Here is a 27,472-nt window from a genome sequence, read left to right on the forward strand (position 1 = left end):
GTCGCCTGGGGGGGCGCCTCTGCACTGGAGTTCGGTTCCTTCCGGTCCTGGGGGCTGCAGGTGCAGTGTTGGTTCCAGGCAATTGGGTCCCTTGTTACAGGCAGTCGCGGTCAGGGGGAGCCTCTGGATTTCCTCTGCAGGTGTCGCTGTGGGGGCTCAAGGGGGTCAACTCTGGCTACTCACGGGCTCGCAGTCGCCGGGGAGTCCTCCCTGTAGTGTTGGTTTTCCGCAGGTCGAGCCGGGGGCGTCAGGTGCAGAGTAGAAAGTCTCACACTTCCGGCGGGAAACGTGAAGTCCTTGAAGTTGTTTCTTTGTTGCAAGAAAGTTGCAGATGGTTGAACAGAGCCGCTGTTCACAGGAGTTTCTTGGTCCTTGGGTGCAGGGCAGTCCTCTGAGACTTCAGAGGTCGCTGGTCCCTGTTGGATGCGTCGCTGTTGCAGTTTTCTTCGAAGTTGGGAGACAGGCCGGTAGGGCTAGGGCCAAAGCAGTTGTCGTCCCCGTCTTCACTGCAGGGCTTCAGGTCAGCAGTCCTTCTTCCTCTTTTGCAGGAAATCTAGTTTTCCTAGGTTCTGGGGGCCCCTAAATACTGAATTTAGGGGTGTGTTTAGGTCTGGGAGGGCAGTAGCCAATGGCTACTGTCCTTGAGGGTGACTACACCCTCTTTGTGCCTCCTCCCTGTGGGGAGAAGGGGCACATCCCTAATCCTATTGGGGGAATCCTCCTTCTACAAGATGGAGGATTTCTAAAAGTAAGGGACACCTCAGCTCAGAACACCTTAGGTGCTGTCCTGACTGGTGGGTGACTCCTCCTTGTTTTTCTCTTTATCTCCTCCAGCCTTGCCGCCAAAAGTGGGGGCAGTGGCCGGAGGGGCAGGCATCTCCAGTAGCTGGGATGCCCTGGGGCGCTGTAACAAAAGGGGTGAGCCATGGGGACCCCTTCCCTTTTGCGAATGGACACTGGTGGTAACTGCAATTGCTTTGCGACCGTGTTCGCGGTCACATATCAATCTTACATCGCGCTGCGACTCGCAAATAGGAAGGGGAACACCCCTTCCTATTTGCGACTCGCAGTCCCATTTTGCGAGTCAGTAACCATGTTACTGACTCGCAAAATGAGAATGGGCATCGCGATGTGGGTTTTGCGCCTCCCAAACACCGATTTTCGCTGTTTGCGAGGCGTAAAAGCCTTGCTGCATCTGGCCCTTGATCACTTATCTGATTTCTTTGTCATTACTCATCCTTCATGAGCACTGTTACAGTGGCCAACCAAAGAAGCAAATTCCAACCTATGCATCTGTAAGATGGGCATAAAAGAGCTAATCGTTCACTTGTTTTTGCTTCAACAGCAGCCTTAAGAAGGTGAAAATTAGTTTAGACGTTTTCAAACACTATGGGGAAAACGACGACAAGCGAGGCAATGGCATTGTCTATCCAAAGGGACATGCCTCATATTTATCTTTCTATTGCAGCGTGCATCCTTACAGCATGGCAACTAACAAGGGGCCAATGTCTGGAAAAGCCAACAATGTATGGTCAAAGGACATCTGCTTGTGCTTCTAAGGCCATCTTATCTGATGACTTTTACCCAGTGATGTCCTTATAATGGCCTTTTTAAGGCTTTTTTTACTGTAAATTAAAGTAAACAAGGATAGAAAGGCGCTGTTGGAAATTAAAAGAAAGAATTTCATATAAGTTTGATATCCGAAACGTGAACAAATGGCCGTTATTTTTTCTCTGGGAAAGGTAGCACCCTGAGTTATAGCATGGAACAGAGATATGGATAAACAGGGATTCAGGTTAATAGGTGTAGGAACAGAAACATGCCTGCTATGTAATGCATGCACATTTGGAGATAGTTCACATGCAATATCAATACTAGAAGCGTTATAGGTTAAAGGAGATATGGACAGGCTCAGGTTAAGGCAGCCAAGATTGAAAAGTCTGGTAAATGGTTTATATGTAGTATCATCCAAGGAGTACGAATACTAAAAGTTTTTTTAAGTAGTATTTCATTTCAGCTAAGAAAGTTGCAACCTTTGAGTTTGCTGAGAATTGGAGATTTGTGGGGCAGCCGACCACTGTTAGGTCTGCCCCCCTGGTTATTTGGGGGAGTGGAGCAGTCCGACGACTACTTGTAGGTTGGGCTTTCTTTGGGCTATTTTTATAGTCCAAGGGGTACATATATATATATATATAATTTACCAGTCACCATTTTGTGTTGGTAACATGGTGGTTGGTACTGAGTGGGGAGCTTTTTTGCACTTTTGTAGTTAGAGAGTGTTTTGAGCAGCGTCTGTTGTGGTAGAGGTGAGGCAGTGATACCTGTACAAGAGTGCGGGTTCTGTACTTACGTATATCAGGTAGAGATGTCAGCAATGTTGAAGGAGGAGATGGTGGCACAGGCTTTTCAGCTCCTGGAGGCGCTGGGAGCCTAGATCCTGTGTTGGAACGGGCACCGCAAGGTAGCGGTCACCCCATGAGGAAGGTGTGGGAGGGAATAGCAGCTGAGGTGTTGGTGTGCTCTTGGGCATGCAGGGCCCCCGAACATGGTCATGGAGAGGTAAGCAGGAGGGGCCAGTCTCGCTATCAGCGGGGGATCCTCATCAAAGGGGGACTTCGTATGGGGCGCAAGTAAGGGCTCTGAGGCCAGAAGGATAGAAAAAGGATCAGACAGGGAGCGTTGAGCTCCCAGAACAGGAAAGTACAGCCACATGGAGTGAGCCTCCCCGTCTGCGCAATGCCTTGCTAGTGTCAAAAAAGGCTGGCCACAGCAGATACATGCACTGCCTCAACTAAAGGGAGGGGAAGAGGCTGTACAGTGCAGGCAGGCCAGAGACGCCAAAATGAAGTGAGGAGAAGCCATGATGAAGGTGGGGGGAGCAGGAAAAGAGCTTTCAGCAGGGAGCACCCTGAGACAGTTGAGAACTAGGTACAGCAGGGAGAATACAGGAGTGTTTATGTGCAGCAAGAAAATAAGAGTAGGGATGATATAACACAGAGCATGGATGTGGAGAGCAGGGCAGGCATGAAGGGTGAGAGGCAGGCCAGATGGAATCCCATAGACCGGGACACCAATAGCAGGATGCCAAAAGCACCTCAATTGGTACGGAACCAGTGGCCTCCCGAGGAACAACATAAGGGGACCCTGAGCGGCCCAGGGCATAAGTAAGGGGACACCACATTGGAAGGCAGGCCCAGGGATTCTGGTTTCGGGGAGCAGGCCTTGACTCACGGGATCGCAGAGGGCCGAAAGGGGAGATATCTATGGCACCAGTAACCCTGCCCAAGTGGGGGACGAGGATAGCCCCCCTCTTCGGGTCTATGATAGGGCAGGTCGGGCCCTGAATCGGGAGTCCACCAAAGGCGAGTCAGTGGGCAGGGCTTTGGGGTACAGGGAGGCACGAGTAGTGAGGCACAGGGCAGGGCCTCTGGTAGCAAGCAGAGTTTAGAGGAAGCAGGAGGGCAATTGCCTTGGGGTCATACCAGTACCACAGGCCTGCCTTTTCTCCTGTAGGTCATCATAGTATCTGATGTTGTAGAGTTGGGAGAGCTTAGTACTGCTCATTGGCCCCGAGGAGAAGGGAAGGCATGACCTTGTGCGGCTAGCTGGAACACAGCATTGGACAACACGATCATCGCCCCAAGAAGGTCTAGTGTGGCCTCGGCGGTGCAACAGTCAGGTGGATGGGGTGCAATTCCGATAGTTGCATGCATGGAAGGAGACAGGTTGTTTTGGAGAATAGGCTGGGAGAGCAGAGTATGGTCCCCAGTGTAAGTGGTCTGAGAATGTCTCAGTGCAACATGAGATTAACATGATTGACTATGAGGAAAAGAGCTTGGAACAAGGCAAATGATGTGACGAGGATAAGGTGGAGCAGGTAGAATGGGGGGAGAGGCAGCAGCATAGGGGGTGGAGGGAAGCTATTAATCAATCTGGTCGTAGTTTCTTACAGGCAGCAGGTTCCTGGCACACTCAAGTCAGAAGTGGTGAAAACACAAAGAGAGAACAATTGGTGAGACGGGGGTCCATGAGAGGGCACAGACTTTAACACCAGGTAAGACAACACGGAGTGGGGCAAACGCCACTGTAATGGTGTCTGTGGGGGAAGGGGCTAAGGAGCCTCCAGTCTGCGGGGACGCCCGCTTGAATAAAGGTCGCTATGTAAAGGATACCGGTGTGGGTACAGACATTGCGGACACAAGGTGTTCAGGGACAGGGGACAAGGAACTAGGGTTTGAAGTTAATACAGGGGTGACAGAGTCATATATGAAACAAAAAAGGTAATCAGGGATGGGGGCCAACAAATCGGGGGGACAGATAAAAACAGCAAACAGGACATTGAGGTGGAAGACAGAGAGAAGTCAGATAAGTCGGAATGTAAACAATTGAAAATTAAGAAATTGCCCTTTATGGGGACGTCCAAGACCTTGGAAGCTTATCTCCACAAAAGAGAGGATATGGAAAGGGAACTATGTGGAGATGATGAAATTGCAGCACATGGAGCTCAGACCAAAGGAGAGGTCTATGGAAGAGGAATTTGAGAATTTGAGCTGTCTAAGCAACCAAACGTAATGGTGAATATTGAGAACTAGACAGCAGTATTCCTTATATATGCTAGTGTTTGCTGCAAAAAGTACCCAGAGAGGTTGGTCTCACTTTTTTAATACATGGATGAAATTAGAAAGGTGCAAATAATTTATGGGGGCTATGCCTGGGCCCAGTACGATAAGGAGTTGAGTACCTGTATGGCATATGACAGAGAAGCACAATGGGGTGAAACCAATATGGACATGTGGCAGCACACAATGGGGCCTGCAAAATTTGGTAAGAATATTTTACAGCTAATGGGTTACCTATAGTGTATAGGCCCTTTCAGGGGTGCCTCACTCGAGGAGGAGTAGGGGGGCAGGTGACACAAGTGGAAGCATGCTGCTACTACAATAAGGGGAGCGGCACGAGAAGATTTTGCAAGTTCCATCATGAATGCTCCAAGTACGCAGGCAGGCATGCCTTAGTCCACTGCTTTGGGGTGGGAGGTCAGGCCACAAAAGGACAGTGACAGCAGCAAGGATATAGTGAGGCACAGCAGGGACAGGCAGGGGTTTACAGGTCAGAAAGGAGAAGAGGGATCTTTGTGGAAGGGCTTGTATGCCCATTAAACTGGACAGACTGGGTTTTTGGGCTTCCAAGGAAGACAGGGAGGATGACGCTAGTATTTTGCTGCAAGGGTTCACTTGGGGTTTCTGAATGGGGTACGCGGGCCCAAGGGTGAGACGCTGGGTGGATAACTTGAAATCTGTATATGCTCAAAGAAATTCAAGAGGGTAGGATGGTGGGATCTTTTGACGACCGGCCAATGGATGACTTGATTGTGTCCCCTATCGGGGTGGTACTGAAGAAGGAACCGGGCCAGTTTAGGCTGATTTAGCACCTCTCATGGCTGGAAGGCCAGTCGGTGAATTACTTTATACCAGAGGAGCAGGTGTCTGTCATCTACTCATCTCTTGATTTGGCCCTATCTCTAGTGGAAAAAGTAGGACATCGGGCGCTTATGGCGAAGAGAGACATTAAGTCCCCCTTCCATTTGTTGCCGGTACACCCTGCCAATTTTCAACTGCTGAGGGTCCTGTTTGAGGGTAAATGGTATACAGACAAAGCATTACCCATGGGCTGGTCCATATTGTGTGCCTGTTTGAGTGCTTCAGCACCTTCTTGCAATGACTGTTTATCAGTTGCATGGGCCACAAACATGACACATTACTTAGACAACTTCTTTTTCGTGGGGAACACCAGTTCCACAGACTGTCAGCGTTTGTTGTCAAGTTTCCAGGAGCTCATGGGGGACCTCTGGGTGCCTTTGGCACCAGAAAAGACAGTAGGTCACACTGCAAAGGTCTAATTTCTCAGAATTGAAATTGACTCCCGAGATATGGAAGCTAGGTTGCCTGAAGATAAGAAAAGGACTATGTAGTAGTTGCTGGATACGATGTTGGCAAAAGTGAAAGTTACAGTCAAAGAAGTGCAAGACTTGTTGGGGCATTTGAATTTCACATGCACGGTAGGGAGAGCAGGTAGGACTTTCTGTAGGAGACTGGGGTTGGCCCTTTTGGGACTACCATTGCCGCATGTTTTGCTTTCACTAATGACGAGCTAACAAAAATCTCTGGAATGCACTTCACAGTTCAAAGAAGACATGTATTATTAGTTCACCACAAGGTTCCTAAAAAAGGAGATTAGTAGGTTGAAAGCACACGTTTAAAAATAGTCACAGCAACGAAAGGAAAATATAACAAAATGATTCTGAACTGCAATGTACACAGCAAATATATGTGATTATATTATATCATAATTGCAAAGCAAAGAATAAAGTAAAAATTAATCACCGTAGGGCCTGCCAAGCTCTTCATCTTTCTCATGCCAGCAAGAAGATGACCCCGTTCAACTGAGAGAAAGAGGTCTCCACCCTCACGGGACAGATATGTCAGGCATTTGACGTCTAATCCTGACTGAGGTCTTGGAAATTCCACCGCTACTGAGCAGGGCCACCTTTTTATATCTTAAAGACCTGAAAGGGCTTTCTGGATAAAAAACCCTCCCATATAAAAGAAATATTCAAACATGCTGGCTAATGTAGGTCAGAGTTGAAAGGAACGCGTTGAGAATTGGCCAACATCCCAAGGCATTTCTCCCAAGGCCAAACCGTTCCCTGCTTGCACAAAAAACAGAAGTCTGGTGCATTCTTATCATGCTGACTGACTAACTGTTCAGTGATAATATGTCATAGCTCTTCGGTGAGAAAGAATATGAAAACAAACACAGTTTACAATGTGGAAGAACACAGACGGATTTAACAAGGTCTCAACTGTAATGTCTAACGCTACGATAAAGTCAATAGGCAGCTAAACTGAATACAAAAAGTAATCTGCAATTGGTGAACACTGAACAACTAACCCAGGTGTAAAGTAGTGCAACACAAAGTCAGTGGTCAAAAACACATATTTCACTACACCGCACCATCATGTGAGATTGTCTGCGGGGGTTAAGGAGGACCTGAATATGTGGCAATTTTCCTCCACTTTTTTAACGGGATTGCTTTAGCATCATTGTCAGAAGTAGGGTGGGATCCAGAGATTTTCTCAGATGCTTTAGGGGGCTTTGGATTTGGCCTATAGAGCAAGGATTACTAGTGTGCTGAGGAGTCGCCACAATCATGAAAATATGGCGGCCGGAGCATAGCGTTTTTAGAATTCTTCCCCTTGTTAATAGAAATGACACTGTGGGGAGAACAATTAGTGCACAAGAAGGTCCTGTTTATGATGTAAAATATGTCAGTGGTACAGGTTGTTAACCGAGAGTCAGCGAGGGCTGCACACCTACTGAAGTTGTTGAGGGTCTTTGTTTGAAAATGCCTACAACTTGACATTGTATTCAGAGCCAGGCATGTGGACAATGACATTGCAGATGCTTTGTCTCATTTACAGTGGGAGAGATTCCATGGACTGGCCAGAGAGGTGGACAGAGTCAGACCAGAATGCCTCAAGGCCTATGGACAGTAGGAGAAAGATGATGCTTCAGTTGGTAGAGGATTCGCTAGCTGTGTTCACAATAGCTGCATATTCACAGGCTTGGGTCGAATTCTTGGCAGAGGAGGCACAACCAAAGAGAGATGCATGGCTAGGGTGGAGGACATAGTGCAATACATATTGACATTGATTGACAAAGGCCAGGTCAGGGTGACAATTTCTGGGAAACTAATAGGGTAAGCTGTGGTAGCGTTATGTCCCATCAGCAGGCAATCTCAGTAATAGGATCCTGGAGAGGTGGTCCAGGGTAAAGGTACAGGTGGGCCTTAAGAAGAGGCCTCTGACCTTGAGCCTTTTGTGTGAGGTGCTCTTGGTGCCTCCGGGTATCTGCAGTGCCAATAGCAAGACAGTATTATTTTCTACACATATGTTGTGGATGTTTTTTGCCACGTTCTGAGTGTCTAAGCTGTTGGGGGATTGAGGTAGCTAGAGGGTACTATGGGAAAAGGTCAGTAAGTGCAGGGATGGGTTGAGAGTTTGGCTTTACAAGTCTAAAACTGATCAACGGGGTCAAGGTAAGAGTGTTGTTACACACTTACCCCAGGGCCAAGTTTTGTCCAGTATGACGGGGTTTGGCTCTTCAACCTTGGGAGCTTCAAAATTGGGAGAATGTTTTTCAGCATGCAGAGGGTAAGCCAGTATCTGCATTTTAACTGTTGGTGATCCAGCATAAGGCTCTGGTGTGCATTGGCATGGATGCTCAGGGTTTTGGAACACATTTCTTCTGGATCGGGATGGCCACAGATGCAGGCAGACAGGGTTGGACCCAGGAGAGGATAAAGGAGCTGGGCCCTGGTCCTCTCATTGTTTTCAGCATCATGTCAGAGTAGGGAAAGGAACTTGCTGAGACATATGCAGATTGTCAACTTTGTTTCTGTTTTCCAGGTTCTGTTCCCGGTCCATTGGCAGTCGGTTTGAATATCTTGATTGTGGAACACTCCTTCATGAAGTGGGCCGAGCGGCAGGCCACGTCCACTTTCCACGGGTAGAATTTGGGCTTTAATGTTGGCATCTACACTATTTCTTGGCATGGAAAGTGGGGTATGAGATGGGGAGAGATAATTCCATGTTTGAACAGACTGTTAGTAGGGGGTAGGTGCCCATATATTTTGGTGCTGCATCTAGGCAAAAATGACTTAGTGATTCAGAAAGACCTTGCATTGTTGAAAGACATAAAAGAGGACTTGAAGGAGATTTGCAGGCGTTGGGTAGGTTGCCATGTTCTTTGGACAGAGTTCATACCTAGGAGATTGTGGCGAGGGGCACAGCACCCAGCAGAGCGAGACACAGCCAGAAGAAAGCTCAGTAAGGAGATTTGTTACGACTATGTCGAGTTTTTCCGGGGAGACGGGTTCCACTTGTCCTTCATGGGCATAGGGTTATATCTGCTACAGGTGACGTTAGTGTTGCTGGACATTTTAAACATACATTAGATCGAGGGAGTGCAAAGAGGGGCAGAAAAAGGTGTAGCGTGCCTTCCTTTTTCTGGGTGGCGGTTGGCAGAGAAGTTACCATTGTTTAACAAAGTTTATTTGTGTTGACAGCAGCAATTCAGCCTGAAAGGGAAAGGGTCGATGTAGGAAGTTGGCTCTGTATATACTATCTCAAAGTAAGAGATAGTGTGCACAGAGTCCAAGGGTTCCCCTTAGAGGTAAGAAAGTGGCAAAATTAGATAATTCTAATGCTCTATTTTGTGGTGGTGTGGTTGAGCAGTAGGCTTATCAGAGGGTTATGTTAAGCATTTGTTGTACACATACAGGCAATAAATGAGGAACACACACTCAAAGACTTAACTCCAGGCCAATAGTTTTTAAATAGAAAAATATATTTTCTTAATTTATTTTAGTACCACAAGATTCAAGATTCAAAGTAAATACATAAAATGCAAGGTACTCCACATATGTAAGTTAGGAACTTTGAATTAGAGCAGTAACATACACAGTTTTAGTTAAAAATGGCAATAAGCTATTTTAAAAGTGGGCACAGTGCAAAAATCAACAGTTCCTGGGGGAGGTAAGTAATGGTAAGTTTATCAGGTAAGTAAGACACTTACAAGTCTAAGTTCCTGGGCATAGGCAGCCCACCATTGGACCATTGGGGGTTCAAGGCAACCCCAAATTTACCACACCAGCAGCTCAGGGCTGGTCAGGTTCAGAGGTCAAAGAGGTGCCCAAACAACATAGGCGCCTATGAAGAACAGGGGTGCTCTGGTTCCAGTCTGCCTACAGGTAAGTACCTGCGTCTTCAGAGGGCAGACCAGGGGGGGTTTTGTACAGCACTGGGGGGGGGGGGACACAAATAGGCACACAAAATATACCCTCAGCGGCACAGGGGCGGCCGGGTGCAGTGTGCAAAGCAGGCGTCGGGTTTTGTATAGAAATCAATGGAGGGACCCGGGGGTCACTCTAGCGGTGCAGGCAGGGCACAGGGGAGGCTTCTCAGGCCAGCCACCGACTGGGCTAGGCAGAGGGTCGCCTGGTGATCGCTCCTGCACTGAGGTTCGATACCTTCTGGTCCTGGGGGCTGCGGGTGCAGTGTTGGTTCCAGGTGTCGGGTTCCTTGTTACAGGCAGTTGCGGTCAGGGGGAGCCTCTAGATTCTCTCTGCATGCGTCGCTGTTGGAGTCCAGGGGGGTCGTCTCGGGCTACTCACGAGGTTGCAATCGCCTGGGAGTCCTCCCTGTGGTGTTGGTTCTCGGGAGCTCAAGCCGGTGCAGAGGGTGAAGTCTCACGCTTCCGGCGGGAAGAGTGAGTTGCTTCTTTGTTGCCAAAGATGTTGCTGATGTTGAGCAGAGCCGCTGCTCGCAGGAGTTTCTTGGTCCTTTGGTTCAGGGCAGTCCTCTGAGGCTTCAGAGGTTCCTGGTCCCTGTCGGATGCGTCGCTGTCGCATGTTTTCTTTGAGTCAGGAGACAGTCCGGTAGGGCTGGGGCCAAAGCAGTTGTCGTCTCCGTCGTCTCTGCAGGGCTTTCAGGTCAGCAGTCCTTCTTCTTGTTTCAGGTTGCAGGAATCTGATTTCCTGGCTTTTTGGGTGCCCTCAAATACTAAATTTAGGGGGGTGTTTAGGTCTGGGGGGCAGTAGCCAATGGCTACTGTCCTGGAGGGTGGCTACACCCTCTTTGTGCCTCCTCCCTGAGGGGTGGGGGCACTTCCCTATTCCAATCTCAAGATGGAGGATTTCTACAGGCAGGGGTCACCTCAGCTCAGGACACCTTAGGGGCTGTCCTGACTGGTAGGTGACTCCTCCTTAAGCCTTACCGGCAAAAGTGGGGGCAGTGGCCGGAGGGGCAGGCATCTCCACTAGCTGGGATGCCCTGGGGTGCTGTAACAAAAGGCATGAGCCTTTGAGGCTCACCACCAGGTGTTACCGTTCCTGCAGGGGGAGGTGAGAAGCACCTCCGCCCAGTACAGGCTTGGTTCCTGGCCACAGAGTGACAAAGGCACTCTCCCCATGTGGCCAGAAACTCGTCTAGTTTTGGCAGGCTGGCAAAAACTGGTCAGCCTAGCACTAGGAATCGGACTGGTATTCAGGGGGCATCCCTAAGATGCTCTCTGGGTGTATTTTACAATAAATCCCACACTGGCATCAGTGTGCATTTACTGTGCTGAGAAGTTTGATTACAAACTTCCCAGATTTCAGTGTAGCCATTATGGAACTGTGGAGTTTGTGTCTGACAAACTCCCAGACCATATACTCTTTATGGCTACCCTGCACTTACACTGTCTAAGGTTTTGCTTAGACACTGTAGGGGCATAGTGCTCATGCACATATGCCCTCACCTGTGGTATAGTGCACCCTGCCTTAGGGCTGTAAGGCCTGCTACAGGGATGACTTACCTATGCCACAGGCAGTGTAAGGTTGGCATGGCACTCTGAGAGGAGTGCCATGTCGACTTAGTCATTTTCTCCCCTCCAGCACACACAAGCTGTGAGGCAGTGTGCATGTGCTGAGTGAGGGGTCCCCAGGGTGGCATAAGACATACTGCAGCCCTTAGAGACCTTCCCTGGCATCAGGGCCCTTGGTACCAGGGGTACCATTTACAAGGGACTTATCTGGGTGCCAGGGCTGTGCCAATTGTAGAAGCAAAGGTACAGTTTAGGGAAAGAACACTGGTGCTGGGGCCTGGTTAGCAGGGTCCCAGCACACTTTCAATCATAACTGGCATCAGCAAAAGGCAAAACGTCAGGGGGTAACCATGCCAAGGAGGCATTTCCTTACAGTAGATAGGTTCTCGCCTGGATGAGCCATGAAGTAAAGATTCTATACTAAGTTTAGTTGAGTAGGGGATAATAGTTGTAGTAAAGGGGTTAGTGAGCTCAAATGTCACAGTCACAGTTCAGCAGCTCTGGGGCAGGTACACTATTACTGTATTAAAGTGTTGTGGCGGAGAGGGAAATTTTAGGAGAGGAGGGTAACTTAACATAGGTGAGTTAAGTTGTGCAGTGAGGCTATAGTTTTATAAGACAAAGGCCCAGGTTGTTTTGTTATGGGCACCTGTTTCAATAAAGTGACCTTTTTTCACACAGTACTGGTGTCAGTAGTCTGTGCTGCTCCCACTCTTCCCCAATGGGGATTTGGAGGGCAGCCAACCGCAGGGAGGTCTGCCCCCGGGTAATTTGGGGAAATAGAGCAGTCCGACTACTGCTCGCAGGTTGGGCTTTCTTTGGGCTGTTGTTACAGCTCAAGGTGTATATATGCAGACATTTTGATTTACCAGCCACCATTTTGTATTGGTGGCACGTGGCTGGTACTGAGTGGGGAGCACTTTAACCGGTCCTCCCATCCCAGGAGTCAGGGTGATGGGGTTCTTATTCTGTTGTGCTGTACTCTAGGCTAGCTTCATTCGAACAGGTGCGCAGTGGGTTCTTTATGTTAAATAGGATTATCGCTTTGAAGCATGTGCACAGTCTGTTGGCAGATTGGGAGAGAAGTTACCACTGTTTAACAAAGTTTAGGGTAGATAAGTTCACGCCTGGATGAGCCACAAAGTAAAGGCTCTGTAGTAAGTTTAGTTGAGTAGGGGATAATAGTTGTAGTAAAGGGGTTAGGGAGCTCAAAGGTCAGAGTTGCAGCTCAGCAGCTCTGGAGCAGGTACCCTATTACTGTATTAAGGTGTTGTGGGGGGGAGATTTTAGGGAAGGGAGTAGCTTAACATAGGTGAGTTAAGTTGTGTAATGAGGCTTTAGTTTTGTAAGGCAGTGGCTCCCAACCTGTGGTCCGCGGACCCCCAGGGGTCCGTGACACATTCCCAGGGGGTCCGCAGGCTGGGCTGGGAGGAAGGCACTTCTCCAGCTGGGGCCTCTGACAAATACTAGCGTGCGTGTTTTCATATTTATTACTTCCTTTGTTGAGCATTTTTAAACGCGCTGCAAAGCTCTTTGTACTACAAAAATAAAACCGCCAAGCTAACTCAAGTGATTAATGTATCTGCTGGAGAGAGATGGGAGTTTTGTGCAGTGGCAGTTTTGACTCAAAGGTAGCGCAGATGGCTAATATGCCTGCTGCAAAGGACGTATATCATGCAAAGAACAGTATTTTATGTGCATGGCACAGTGGGTTACTGCTTTTGTCACAGAGATTCTTTTGATACTGTGCAGTTCATAATCGTAATCTAGCACAGTGAGCTGTGAACTGCCATTAAAGAGCTGCAAGCAAACCGCATGGCACAAATTAGAAAGCTGTTTTTTTCCTAGTCTTTCATTTTCCTTATGCTGCTAAAAAAGGTTTGCTTTGTAGAAATACATTCTTATTGCTAACGCAGTGCTTCATTTGTGCTTGTTGTTTCTGCTGCTGAGCGCCGGCACTTATTTTTTAGGGCTGGGCTTATTCTTCTGCCTCAAGCATTTGGTGCAAGCAAAAGACACATATGGGAAAGACGGGAGGAAGGGAAAATGAAAAAGCATCACAAAGGGAGAAAGTAGAAAGCTGCTAGAATGAGCTGAAGTGGAAGGGAGTGGCTTTATATGGATTGAAGAGGCCCGAGATGGCTTCAGGCTTACGCTGCCTCAGTATTACGTGTTCCCACATGTAATTGCAGCAGCCACGTATTTAAGAGGAGGGCTTTGGGCACCGGCACGTTTTTATTTACAAATTCAGCTCTGTGCTAACGTCATCACTAGTCACTGTGCTGTGTTCTGAATCCTAGGGTTGTGCTTCTCCGGACCAAGCACTCTTAGAAAATGCCTACCAGTGTGGATGACATGTGAATCCTACACCTTAAAGTCCCGTTTAAAATGCCCTGACTGAAAGGTACTGGACACTGCACAATCTTGATTGAAGTAAAGATTTATTTAAGATACATCGTAACAGGTTTTCCTTCCGTCCGTCCACCTCCTTTCTCCGTTGCAACTGCCCTCCTCCCCAACGTTCCCAACCTCCATTCCACATTCCTCACATTCCATTGTCCCGTCGCGCGGAATGCACGATGGACACAACCCAACACATCTTCTCCCTTACATTAATTGGTAACAACAAAACAATTTATAATAAATTTGCTTATCTAATAACCTCCGTTTCCTAATGATGTCCTATAATTATGGCACCCAAAAATGACAATTACATCAAGAAATATTACTTAACAACATCACATAGTCATCAATTTTTTTATGCATTTTAACAGTTCTGGAAGGGCGAACACCATGCTGAACAGACGGAAGAGATGATCTAGAAACATTATCATACAGGATCCGCTTATTGACATTTACACAGTGTTCACAATCTTTATCCTCAACCTTTGGTACAGATATTTTGCTCTTGTTCCACCACTTGCCATTGTCCAATTTGATAGCGCCATCACCCACCTGAATTATTTTCTTCCAGTCACTAAATTTGGACATACCTTTGACCATGACTCTCGGAAATTTCACTCTTACCAAATCACCTTCCTTCCATACACCTTTGCGGATACTCATTTTTTGAGAATTAGACGTGTATCTCTGTTGAGCAGTCAAGCGTTTGTCTGCCGCACTGTCAACCTTGTACCATGGAACAATAAAATGACCCATCCATTCCTTCGACAATTTTGAGGACGGAATGCGACCCCGTAACAAAACAAACGGTGGAACATGCGTATCAGAGTTATTCGTAGTGCGTACTACCCATAATAATTTTGCCAATTCTGACTTACAATGTAGTCCACTTGCTTTGTATAATTGAATATTGTCCTTCAAGACTCTATTGAACCTCTCTACAAGGCCATTACTTCTTGGGTGGTACAACGAGGTCTTCACATGTTTGATCCCTAAAAATTGCATGAACTTCATAAATTGCAAAGAAGTAAATTGAGGACCATTATCTGTCAGAATTTCTTCGGGAATACCCTCTCTAGCGAAAATTTCTTCTAACCATTGGACCATATTATTAGTATCAGGAACCTTCACAAATTTAAGTTCGGGCCATCGGCTGTAGTAGTCAATTAAAACCATCCCATATTCTTGGATTCCGTGAGACAAAATCACTGGGCCAATGATATCAATCGCAAGTTTACTCCACGGTTTGTCCGGCACACACACTGCTTCAATTGGGCTTGGAATAGTAACTTGGGACTTATCACTGGTGGCACAATATACACAATCCCTTAGAAAATGTTCAATACACTTATCAACTCCTGGCCACCAAAAACCTTCTCTTATCCTGCGTTTCATGGCTCGCATCCCTATATGACCTTCATGTGCCAAGAATAAAACTTTGTTTCTCATCCCACTTGGTACAACTAACTGATTGGACCTATACAACAAACTTCCAACTACTGATAACTCGTCAAAGATATGTTTGTACTTATTCTTTATCTCTTCTTCAGAGGTCCAATGCGACCAACCAGTGATCACAGCATTCATAACCAATTTCATTTTGTGATCATCATCACAAGCATTCCTCCACTCTTGTTCACACAACGCAACATCCAATTGCTCATTGATAGAGCAAACAACAATATCATTATCATCGTTCTTAGAACCATTCTTAGCAGAAAATTCACTTGACGAATTTGTGCTAGGCAACCTCGACAAACAATCGGCCAAAACATTTTTTTTACCCGGCACATATTCTATTTTGAAATTATGATCACACAAACTATATTGCCACTTGGCAATCCTAGGAGTAGCTTTCTCAGCACCCCTGGTAGTAAACAATTGAACCAGTGGTTTATGATCTGTCCTCACTGTGAATCTTGAGCCCCAAACAAATTGTTTAAAATGATTAATGCTCCACCAGCATGCCAAAGCCTCATGTTCAATTACTGAATTTGTCGCTTCAGCGCCCCTCAAACTCCTTGAAGCAAACGCTACTACTTCTTCCCTGCCATTCCTCCTTTGTAATAACACTGCTCCCAACCCCTTTTGGCTGGCATCAGTCATGATGATGGTGTGATCCCTAGTATCAAATGGTTTCAAAGGAATTGCTTGAGCAATCTCATGTTTAATATGTTCAAACTCACCATTACAATGTTCGTCCCATACAAACTTGACTTTTTTTTTTAAAAGATTCCTTAAATTATACATTTTCTCTGAACAATTCGGAATAAATCGGGCGTAGAACTCTACCAAACCCATGAAAGACCTCAATTGGTCTTTGTTCTCAGGACTTCCAAAATTTCGGATAATTTCCACTAAACATCCTTTGGGTTTGATACCATCAGCCGACAATTCAAAACCCAGATAATTAACAGCAGATACTCCAAAATGACATTTTGTAGAACTTAAAGTTACAGCCTTCGATTTTAACATGTTTAAAACACAACTTAATCGCACATCATGTTCTTGCTCATCCTTCCCGTAAACTAAAATGTCGTCCTGGAAAGCTTTCACACCATTCATTGCCCTAAACATACTCTCTACAGTCCTTTGAAAGACAGCAGACGCAGATGAAAGACCAAATGGCATATGTTTAAATTGGAATAAACCAAATGGCGTTATGAAAGCAGTGTAGTGTCTAGAGTCTGGATGTAAGTTGATTTGGTGATATGCTGATCTCATGTCGAGTAGCGAAAACACCTTAGCACCCTTAATTGAGGATAACATTTCAGAAATGTTCGGAAGGGGAAATTGATCCACCCAAATTTGATAATTAAGATCACGTAAGGCAACACACATACGGACTGACCATTCGATTTGCGAGCCAGAACTACAGGTGCAACCCAATCAGAGGACTCAATTGGTTCAATTATGCCCTGAAAACACAATTTATCCAGTTCTTTCTTGAAATCATCTTTAAGGGTGAAGGGAACTTTCCGTACTTTATGAACTTTGGGTTGAGCATCCTCCTTAATCTTAATTTTATGAGCGAATCCTTTATACAGTCCCACACCACCTTTAAAGATTTCAGGATAACGCAATTCCCATTTGTCACTCATGATGGTCGAAACTTGCATGAACTCATTCCTCAGTATAACTTGTTCAGGATTGTTTGGATCTAGTATTAATTCTAATTTACCTTGGTCAAACCAACCTAACAAACGCGCATCATCTTTAGCAACATATACAGTTGATCGAATGGTATTGTTCTTAAATTTAAGCTCAGCTTGAAATTCTCCAAGCACCTTGATAGAACTTCCACCATAACCTATTGGCTGAATATAAGATTGATTCAAAATGGCCACTTGGACTTTAAACAAATTGTTCCATTTACTCTCACTCAAAAGTGTGAATGGTGACCCGGAATCAGCCATCATATGGACTAAGACTCCATTAATTTCTACTGAACAAAATGGTCTTTTCTTATGAACAATATCGTTTTCTCGTACTAAAAACACTTCCCCTTCATCACTGCTGGAAGAAGCACAACTGTTAGTGACTACGCTGTTAACCCTACTAGAGTTAAATCTATCAGCATTGTTAGCTTTGTTAGATTTGCACACTCTCGCGAAATGGCCTTTTTTATAACACTTGGCACACATTTTATCAACAGCCGGACAAAGCTTAGCCTTGCCCAAATGAGAAGTGCTACCACATCTGTAACATTCTAAAGGTTTATAAAGTTTTCTCTCAGTTTTAGCCCCAGTAGATTGTAAACCCTCACTCTTCTTGTTGTTTTTCTTATACTTTGGTTTTATAGCTAATACATCAGAACGTGAGGTTTGCTTCTTGACCTCAGAAATCAACATCTGTTCCATGAATGAAACAGTACTTTCTATTCTGGTGGCGATTTCCAATGCCTTTTGTAAAGTTAAATTTGGCGTAGATAATAAAGCTTCTTGCACTTTCTTGTTGTTGGTTTTTTCCACAAGCTGATCCCTAATCATTTCCTCTTCAAATTCTTTATACTCACACGAAACTGCCAACAGTCTCAAAGCTGCAACGTAACTGGATGCAGATTCTCCTTCGGCTTGTTCTCTCTTATAAAACTTGTGCCTTTCCAGAGTGACATTTCTACACTTCTTAAATCTTATGTCCATAGACTTAATAGCAGTACTATATTCATCTTCAACACCATCACCTTCACCTTCAATAGTTAATACTGATACTTTAGGAATATATTTTAAAATTTTCCGCCCTTCACTGCCAAGGCAATGTTTTAAAATCGCATATTTCCTCTTGTGAGTGAAGGTTTCACCCTCAAGAGCATCTAAATATGCCTCAAATGCCTCTTTCCACTGTTCCCAATCAGCATCCGGGGAGGCCGGATTAGGAACAAAAGGAGGAGACGGAGTAATGGATTGGTGCATGGATACTGCGTTTATAAGTGAGGTATAGTAAAATTAATAAGTAAAGTAAAATTAACTCTGGTAATGAGTAACTGAGTACTTAATACTTATTAAGGTGTAAGTATGGTGAAAACAGAACAACTAGAAAATGAATACAATAAGGTGCCAGAAATTGCACCCAAACAAATGTACCTTCAACAGAAATAAAGGTGTGCGCATCACCGTGACGCTGAAGAATTAGTTGGGTGTGCGCATCACCGTGACACGCAATTGACTCAAGGATAGTGGGCGGTGCTTATGCGTTCTCACAGGGCGTGCGCATCACCGTGACGCGCTGTAAAACTCGAAAATGGCCACAAGAGGTGTGCGTGTCACCGTGACGCACTGTAAAACTCGAAAATGGCCACAAGAGGTGTGCGTGTCACCGTGACACGCAGTAATATGGCCGCAGGTAGACTTCAAAATGGCCACTAAGTACGCACCCAGGGAACGCGATGCGCGATGACGACAAAAGGGAAGGGAGGTTCCTCAAAATGTTATCCTCTCCTTACGGCGGCGGTTCCTCAAAAGTGATATCCTCTCCTTCAGTACGAAACTTCCAAATCGCACTGCGACGACACCGAGAAGCGCGGAATGAAGAACACCAACGTCAATGGAGGAAAAGCTGCACACGATCTTCATGCGGCCACAGGAAGATGTACCAGGACCCTCGTCGCCACTAAAAGGTACCGGACACTGCACAATCTTGATTGAAGTAAAGATTTATTTAAGATACATCGTAACAGCTTTTCCTTCCGTCCGTCCACCTCCTTTCTCCGTTGCAACTGCCCTCCTCCCCAACGTTCCCAACCTCCATTCCACATTCCTCACATTCCATTGTCCCGTCGCGCGGAATGCACGATGGACACAACCCAACACCCTGACACCCTGCAGTGGTATGAGAGGTGCTATAAAACAAATGAAGTACATGTGGCAGAGAGGCTAGGGAGAGATGAGAGGCCCTTATGGTTTACTTCCTTTCCCCTTCACTTATTTATGTGAAAAAGCTTTCTCAGATCTTGCCTACCTAGAAAATAAAAACAGAAATTGCTCCGGAAATATAGAATCTGACTTGAGGATTCACCTTTCCTAAATAAAACCAAACATTGAAAAGGTAGTTGCCGAAATACATCGCCAACCTTCCCAATAAAATTCGATTTTTGCATATTTTTTCAATATAGAAGAATTTTATCTTTGGTAATTTGAGTATTTGTTTGGTGTGTACTTGTTAAATTTTTTGCGAATTACTATTTTAATGTTTGAAAATTAAATCGTATAAATTGCTGGGGGTCCCCGGCTTCCAGTAATTATTCATTCGGGGTCCTCAGGAGTCAAAAGGTTGGGAACCACTGTTGTAAGGCATAGGCCAAGGGTGTTTTGTCGTGGGCAACTGTTCCAATAAAACGGCCTTTTTTCACACAATACTGGCGTCAGTAGTCTGTGCTGCTCTCCCTCATCTCCAACCTCTGGTGAAGATTACGATAGCTGTAATTTGGGTGGGCACATACCTTCATCAACATTCATTTTACCTATTTCCACATGCAACCTTCGAATTCCATAGGACCGGAATGATTGGAGTCGATCACAACACATTTAGCAACATTAGGGAGGCGTGTGTAAAACTTTTGCCAAAGAAAAATAATCTTGAAAGTTCTCCCAAAACTTAACTCTCTTGAGGTATTCATTCGTCTTTTTGAGAAACTTATTAAACGTCAATAAATCATGTTGAACTTATCTAGGATACCGCGTAACTGTGCCCCGTTTTCTCTTCGGATGAACTATAGACCTTGTACCTCAACCCAGACGAGAGGAGTAAGAGGCATAGCAAGACTGACAGGCATGACGCGCACATTTCTGACCTAGCGGGCAATAAATCGACTCCTTCGAAGTATTCGCACCAATAGGTACATGATTATTTGATATAAAAGGAGGTAGGTTTCCTGAACAAGCAAGACGCATAAGGTACTAAACACTTGCATGTGTAATTAGTGTAGATAAAGGTAAAGATATTTTGAGACGGCAAGTTGTTCTTGACAATTTTTGAGTTATTGAGTCCTGTGTTTCAACCTAAATAACTTTTTATTAGATTTTTTTTAACCAAAGGTGCACGTTAATGTACAACATAGTTTGGCTTTTTACTTTTGTCTATACGTCGTCTGCAATCCTTCAACTCAAAGATGGCCGTTCTATTGGTCACAATACATCCTCTTCTATTTCCACTACGCCTTGAATACCGTAACAACCGACCTCGTTGCTAGCAACATGGGTGGAGGCTGGAGACTTGGGTACTCCAGCAGGGGGCGGGCTGCAGCATGAAAGTGCACTATTAAAGCTGCCGTATCTGGCGTAGCAGGGATGTTGCCGTAAGAGTGGCTGAGTCAGGTGAGTAGGTAAGATTCTGGGGAGGGGGGCTTAGGGACAGTGCTGAGGCCAAGGATGCTGATAGTTTTAAAAAGCTATTTTTTACGAAGAACCTATAGGAGAATCCATTATTATGTATTTATCTGTGACATATTTCTTCATTTCATTACTGATGTTCTTCCCAGAGAGATTTGGCGTAAAAATGAGAAGCACAGACGTTGCTTGGAAATTTATGAATGAGACTCTTTGAAGTTCAGCGGAACTTTTATTTATTTTTTGACTTATGTAGCACGAGGTCCATCCGAAAGAAGTTGCATGTTGCTTTACATACACAACTGTAAGTAAAAACTAAGAGAGATTCTTGAATGAAACACATCGGAGGAATTGATTCTTTTTCTTCATGTTACTCTTTAGAGTGGAGACAGTTTTAAAAGAAATAAACTAAACATACCAAGTGGTGCACCGAGTCTTTCGCCTAAGTAGGTAGTGTTGACATGTGTACCTGGGAGTCTCTCGCCTGAATAGGGGCTAGTGGTATGAATGGTTAAGCCATAGACTGCTTGAGCAGCTTGATGAGATTGTACAACTTTTTGTTAAAAGGATCTTTTATTCGTCTAGACTTTGTTACTTTTCGTCCTGTCCAGTTACAGACGCTCATCGTATCCACAGTCCTGGACAATAGAGACATTGGCCCTCTTATTGTAAGATTATTCGTTTGAAGGCTCATTTCGACCCTCTCCCCCTTGAAGAAATACTTGAGTAAATTGTTGACCTTAAAACTGCTGGGAAGTACCTAAGTGGTGAAGTCAGCACGAGGTCACTTGGCAATCTGTCTTCTCTGCTCCACAGTGCCCTACGGAAAATGCTTTTAGCAAGTGCCAATATCCAGGTGGCACTGGGTTGCTTTCACTCATTTTGAAGAAGTGGGCTGAGCCAGGGAACGTAGTGGTACCCACGTTTTTAGCTAAAGTATGATTTTCAGTATTGCTTTATACACTAATTTCGAGTACAGGAGATGCTTCACTTGCAGGACCCATGGACATGTAGGTGGCGAACCCAAGTTTTGTCATTGCGTACTGGGACCTATGCTACGATGCCTCTTACTTCTTTGTGAGTTTGTTATTGCATATGGCTTTATTGAAAGGGGAACTATGCTATCTGGTCCCGAAGATGATAGAAGCACACCAGGTATGATTTGAAGGCAGCAGTTTCCATGGTAGTTTATGTGGTTATTACATATTGGCAATATAGGTGCTTTCTGAGAAGGGGAACCCATCTCACAAGTCGTAACTTCCAAAGCTGCTTCTCATTAGGTAGAAATTATTCAGCTAAAAACCTCGGGACTTAGTTATCCAAGCCATTGATGATGTCAAGGTGACTGTGTACTTTTTCCTGAATCCTCCAGCTGCTGCATTAAGGGGTCCAGCTGCTTGACCTCGTGTGCCCCCAGTTTGCTTCACGCTACCACCTTTCCATTGACAAGCATGTTAATGGTAGGGATTCTTATGAAACCAGTTGGGGTCTTTCCTCCTACATGCCAGTAAGAGGAGCTTATGACTCTTATGCTGAAGAAGAAGGAGGCCCCTTTTTTACTTGCCCCCCTTCACCTTCACCACCGGAGAATCAGAGTCCAATTTCCAGCCAGGCCCGTTGTGATCCTATACAGTTGGTTTGAGGAGTTTATTTCATGTAGTTCTCCAGAGTCACCCAGGATTTGGTGGTGCATCTGACACACTGGCACAGTGACACCTTCAAAAAGAGGGCCCTACTGCTGTTGACTGTGGGCTGGCTTGTTTCTTGAGGGAATTGAGCCTGGGCGTTTTGTCAGTTCTATTCCTGATACCCAAACCCCCAGGTTGGGGAGGAGTTCTGGCAAATCATCAACTTAAAACGTTTAAATTGTTACTTTGGCTTAATCTCCTTCACAAAGAAAATTCTGTAACTAGATCTGGAGTATGCACTTCCATATTCTGTTGACACCCCTTCATCAGAGATTCCTCTGCTCTACTATTAGCCTGTGCAAAACCTATTGTAATTTTTTCCCCTTTGGCTTGAAGTCTGCAAAAAGGTTTTGCCCCCCCTGGTGGATCTGCTACATCCCAGAGGTGTTTGGGTGCATTTGTTCTCGGAGGATTGGTTAGTTCATCGAAGGGTTTAGTATTCATCTCTTCAGTCAGAGGTCTGAAATTGATGTCCCACATGCAGGTTCTTCTACAATGTCAGGTGGCTCCTGCTTGCCTGGGTCTGCAATCACGGATATGGTGGCATGTGTATTTGTAATACTTTGGGCCAGGTTACATCTTAAACCTTTGATTCTCTACGTTCTGGCCTGCTGGGTTCCAAAATCTCTGGAGTATGAATTCCCCCATTTCTGTGCTAAAGTATCTGGTTCCCTTTTTGGACTGGTGACTCTAATTTAACAGTCTTAACATGGGACAGGGGCGCCTTGTCCAACCCTGCCCACAGTCTTAACAGTAAACACACGCTTCAAAGGCTGTGGTGCTACTCTTGGTCTAGACTCCGTCCAAGCCCTGTGGTCCCTCCAGGAGACTGACCTGTTGTAAGGAAATGGCTCCCTGTTGCAGTTACTCCCCACTTTTTGCCTGATACTGATGCTGACTTGACTGAGAAGTGTGCTGGGACCCTGCTAACCAGGCCCCAGCACCAGTTTTCTTTCACCTAAAATGTACCATTGTTTCCACAATTGGCAAACCCCTGGCACACAGATAAGTCCCTCGTAAAAGGTACCAGTGGTAGCAAGGGCCCTGTGACCAGGGAAGGTCCCTAAGGGCTGCAGCATATGTTTTGCCACCCTAAGAGACCCCTCACCTAACCCATGCACACTGCCATTGCAGATTGTGTGTGTTGGTGGGCGAGAAAAAGGCAAAGTCGACATGGCAACCCCCTCAGGATGCCATGCCCACAAAATACTGCCTGTGGCATAGGTAAGTCACCCCTCTAGCAGGCCTTACAGCCCTAAGGCAGGGTGCACAATACCACAGGTGAGGGCATAGCTGCATGAGCAATATGCCCCTACAGTGTCTAAGTCCATTCTTAGACATTGTAAGTACAGTGTGGCCATATTAAGTATATGGTCTGGGAGTTTGTCAAAAACGAACTCCACAGCTCCATAATGGCTACACTGAATACTGGGAAGTTTGGTATCAAACCTCTCAGAATAATAAACCCACACTGATGCCAGTGTTGGATTTATAAAAAAATGCACACAGAGGGCATCTTAGAGATGCCCCCTGTATTTTACCCAATTGTTCAGTGCAGGACTGACTTGTCTGTGCCAGCCTGCTGCTGAGAGACGAGTTTCTGACCCCATGTGGTGAGGGCCTTTGTGTTCTCTGAGGACAGAAACAAAAGCCTGCTCTGGTGGAGGTGCTTCACACCTCCCCCTGTAGGAACTGTAACACCCAGCACTGAGCCTCAAAGGCTCAGGCTTCGTGTTATAATGCCCCAGGGCACTCCAGCTAGTGGAGATGCCCACCCCCTGGACACAGCCCCCACTTTTGGTGGCAAGTCCAGGGGAGATAATGAGAAAAACAAGGAGGAGTCACCCACCAGTCTGGACAGCCCCTAAGGTGTCCTGAGCTGAGGTGACCCCTGCTTTTAGAAATCCTCCATCTTGATTTTGGAGGATTCTCCCAATAGGAATAGGGATGTGCCCCCCTCCCCTCAGGGAGGAGGCACAAAGAGGGTGTAGCCACCCTCAAGGACAGTAGCCAAAGGCTACTGCCCTCCCAGACCTAAACACACCCCTAAATTCAGTATTTAGGGGCTCCCCAGAACCTAGGAAACTAGATTCCTGCAACCTAAGATGAAGAAGGACTGCTGACCTGAAGCCCTTCAGAGAAGACGGAGACACCAACTGATTTGGCCCCAGCCCTACCGGCCTGTCTCCCCACTTCGAGAGAAACTGCAACAGCGACGCGCTCCCCAGGGTCCAGCGACCTCTGAAGCCTCAGAGGACTACCCTACATCTAAAAGGACCAAGAACTCCCGAGGACAGCGGCTCTATTTCAAAGAAACCAAAACTTGCAACAAAGAAACAACTTTAAAAGGACTCCACGTCTCCCGCCGGAAGCGTGAGACTTTCCACTCTGCACCGACGCCCCCGGCTCGACCTGCGGAGAAACAACACTACAGGGAGGACTCCCCAGCGACTGCGAGCCCGTGAGTAGCCAGAGTTGACCCCCCTGAGTCCCCACAGCGACGCCTGCAGAGGGAATCCAGAGGCTCCCCCTGACCGCGACTGCCTGCTTCTAAGAACCCGACACCTGGTAAGGACACTGCATCCGCAGCCCCCAGGACCTGAAGGATCCGACCTCCAGTGCAGGAGCGAGCCCCAGGTGGCCCTCTCCCTTGCCCAGGTGGTGGCTACCCCGAGGAGCCCCCCCCTTGCCTGCCTGCATCGCTGAAGAGACCCCTTGGTCTCCTATTGAACTCCATTGCAAACCCGACGCCTGTTTGCACACTGCACCCGGCCATCCCGTGTCGCTGAGGGTGTACTTTTTGTGCTGACTTGTGTCCCCCCCGGTGCCCTACAAAACCCCCCTGGTCTGCCCTCCGAAGACGCGGGTACTTACCTGCTGGCAGACTGGAACGGGGCACCCCCTTCTCCATTGAAGCCTATGCGTTTTGGGCACCACTTTGACCTCTGCACCTGACCGGCCCTGAGCTGCTGGTGTGGTAACTTTGGGGTTGCCCTGAACCCTTAACGATGGGCTACCTTGGACCCAACTTTGAACCCTGTAGGTGGTTTACTTACCTGCAAATCTAACAAACACTTACCTCCCCCAGGAACTGTTGAAAATTGCACTGTCTAGTTTTAAAATAGCTTATTGCCATTTGTGTGAAAACTGTATATGCTTTCATTTAAAGTATTGTTTGTAAATCTTGAACCTGTGGTTCTTAAAATAAACTAAGAAACAATATTTTTCTATATAAAAACCTATTGGCCTGGAATTGTCTTTGAGTGTGTGTTCCCCATTTATTGCCTGTGTGTGTACAACAAATGCTTAACACTACCCGCTGATAAGCCTACTGTTCGACCACACTACCACAAAATAGAGCATTAGAATTATCTCTTTTTGCCACTATCTTACCTCTAAGGGGAACCCTTGGACTCTGTGCATGCTATTTCTTACTTTGAAATAGTACATACAGAGCCAACTTCCTACATTGGTGGATCAGCGGTGGGGTACAAGACTTTGCATTTGCTGGACTACTCAGCCAATACCTGATCACACAACTAAATTCCAAAAATTGTCATTAGAAACAGATTTTTGAAATTTGAGCTATTTTTCTAAATTTTTAAAAAGTCCTGCTAGGGCCTTGTGTTAGTCCCTGTTAGCATTTCTTTTAGAGTTTAAAAGTTTTGTAAAAGTTTGGATTAAGTTCTAGAGATAGTTTTAGATTCTTAAAAAGTATTCCAACTTTTAGAGAAATAATGTCTACTGCAGAAGAGACGGTGGTGGAGCTCAACCTCACCCCTTACCTGCATCTTAGGATGTCAGAGTTAAGGACTCTCTGCAAAATCAAAAAGATTAAAACTGGGTCCAACTCTACCAAAGTACAGCTCCAGGAGCTTTTGGCAGAGTTCAAAAGGGACCACCCCTCTGAGGATAATCCTTCAGATGGGGAATTTAGTGAACAGGAGGATGACTTCCCCCCTCCTGTCCTAAATAGGGAGAACAGGGTCCCTCAAACCCTGACTCCTCAAATCCTAGTCAGAGAGACTGGTTCTTCCATAGGGGAGTCCAGTACCTCTGAAAACATTGAGGGCATCCTCAATGAAGATGACCTCCTGTTAGCCAGGATGGCCAAAAGATTGGCTTTGGAGAAACAGCTCCTAGCCATAGAAAGGGAAAGAAAAGAGATGGGTTTTGGTCCCATCAATGGTGGCAGCAACATAAATAGGGTCAGAGATTCTCCTGACATGTTGAAAATCCCAAAAGGGATTGTAACTAAATATGAAGATGGTGATGACATCACCAAATGGTTCACAGCTTTTGATAGGGCTTGTGCAACCAGAAAAGTAAGCAGATCTTACTGGGGTGCTCTCCTTTGGGAAATGTTCACTGGAAAGTGTAGGGATAGACTCCTCACACTCTCTGGAAAAGATGCAGAATCCTATGACCTCATGAAGGCTACCCTGATTGAGGGCTTTGGATTCTCCACTGAGGAGTACAGGATTAGGTTCAGGGGGGCTCAAAAATCCTCGAGCCAGACCTGCGTTGATTTTGTAGACTACTCAGGGAAAACACTGGATGGTTGGGTAACTGGAAATGAAGTGCATGACTATGATGGGCTTTATAATTTGTTTATGAAAGAACACATTTTAAATAACTGCTTCAATGAAAAGTTGCATCAGTATCTGGTAGACCTAGGTCCAATTTCTCCCCAAGAATTGGGAAAGAAGGCAGACCACTGGGTCAAGACTAGGGTAACCAAAACGTCCACTGGGGGTGACCAAAAGAAAGGGGTTACAAAGCCTCCACAGGAGAAAGTGGGTGACACTAGAAATAAAGAAAAAGAGTCCTCTGTAGGCCCCCAAAAACCAGACCAGGTGGATGGGTCCTAAGACACAACCCAAAACAAAGGTGGGTACCAGGGTAAGAACTGGGATGCCACTAAGGCATGGTGCCAAAACTGTAGACAGACAGGGCACCACACCAAGGACACTTCTTGTCCCAAAAACAAACCCCCTAGCAAAATCCCAGGGGTGACCAGTGTAGCCACTGGGGATGACTCCTCAGATGAGGAGGTCTTCATAGCCTTCAACTGGAAAAAGGGCCCAACAGGTGAGTTGGAGATTCCACAGGGAAGTAGACACTTCCACCACC

At 46.1% G+C, this 27,472-nt stretch overlaps 1 protein-coding gene across 1 annotated transcript in view; it reads left to right on the forward strand.

Moving 5' to 3' along the window:
* The first annotated feature begins 20,497 nt into the window (after positions 1 to 20,497).
* Positions 20,498 to 27,472, forward strand: part of CLHC1 (clathrin heavy chain linker domain containing 1) — a 379,985-nt gene continuing 373,010 nt past the window's right edge. Inside the window, exon 1 of the mRNA XM_069236548.1 lies at positions 20,498 to 20,639. The gene's annotated coding sequence lies outside the window, so the exon portion shown is untranslated. The remainder of the gene's footprint in view (positions 20,640 to 27,472) is intronic.

This window comes from Pleurodeles waltl, chromosome 5 (genome assembly GCF_031143425.1).
Source record: "Pleurodeles waltl isolate 20211129_DDA chromosome 5, aPleWal1.hap1.20221129, whole genome shotgun sequence".
Lineage (NCBI taxonomy): Eukaryota > Metazoa > Chordata > Amphibia > Caudata > Salamandridae > Pleurodeles > Pleurodeles waltl.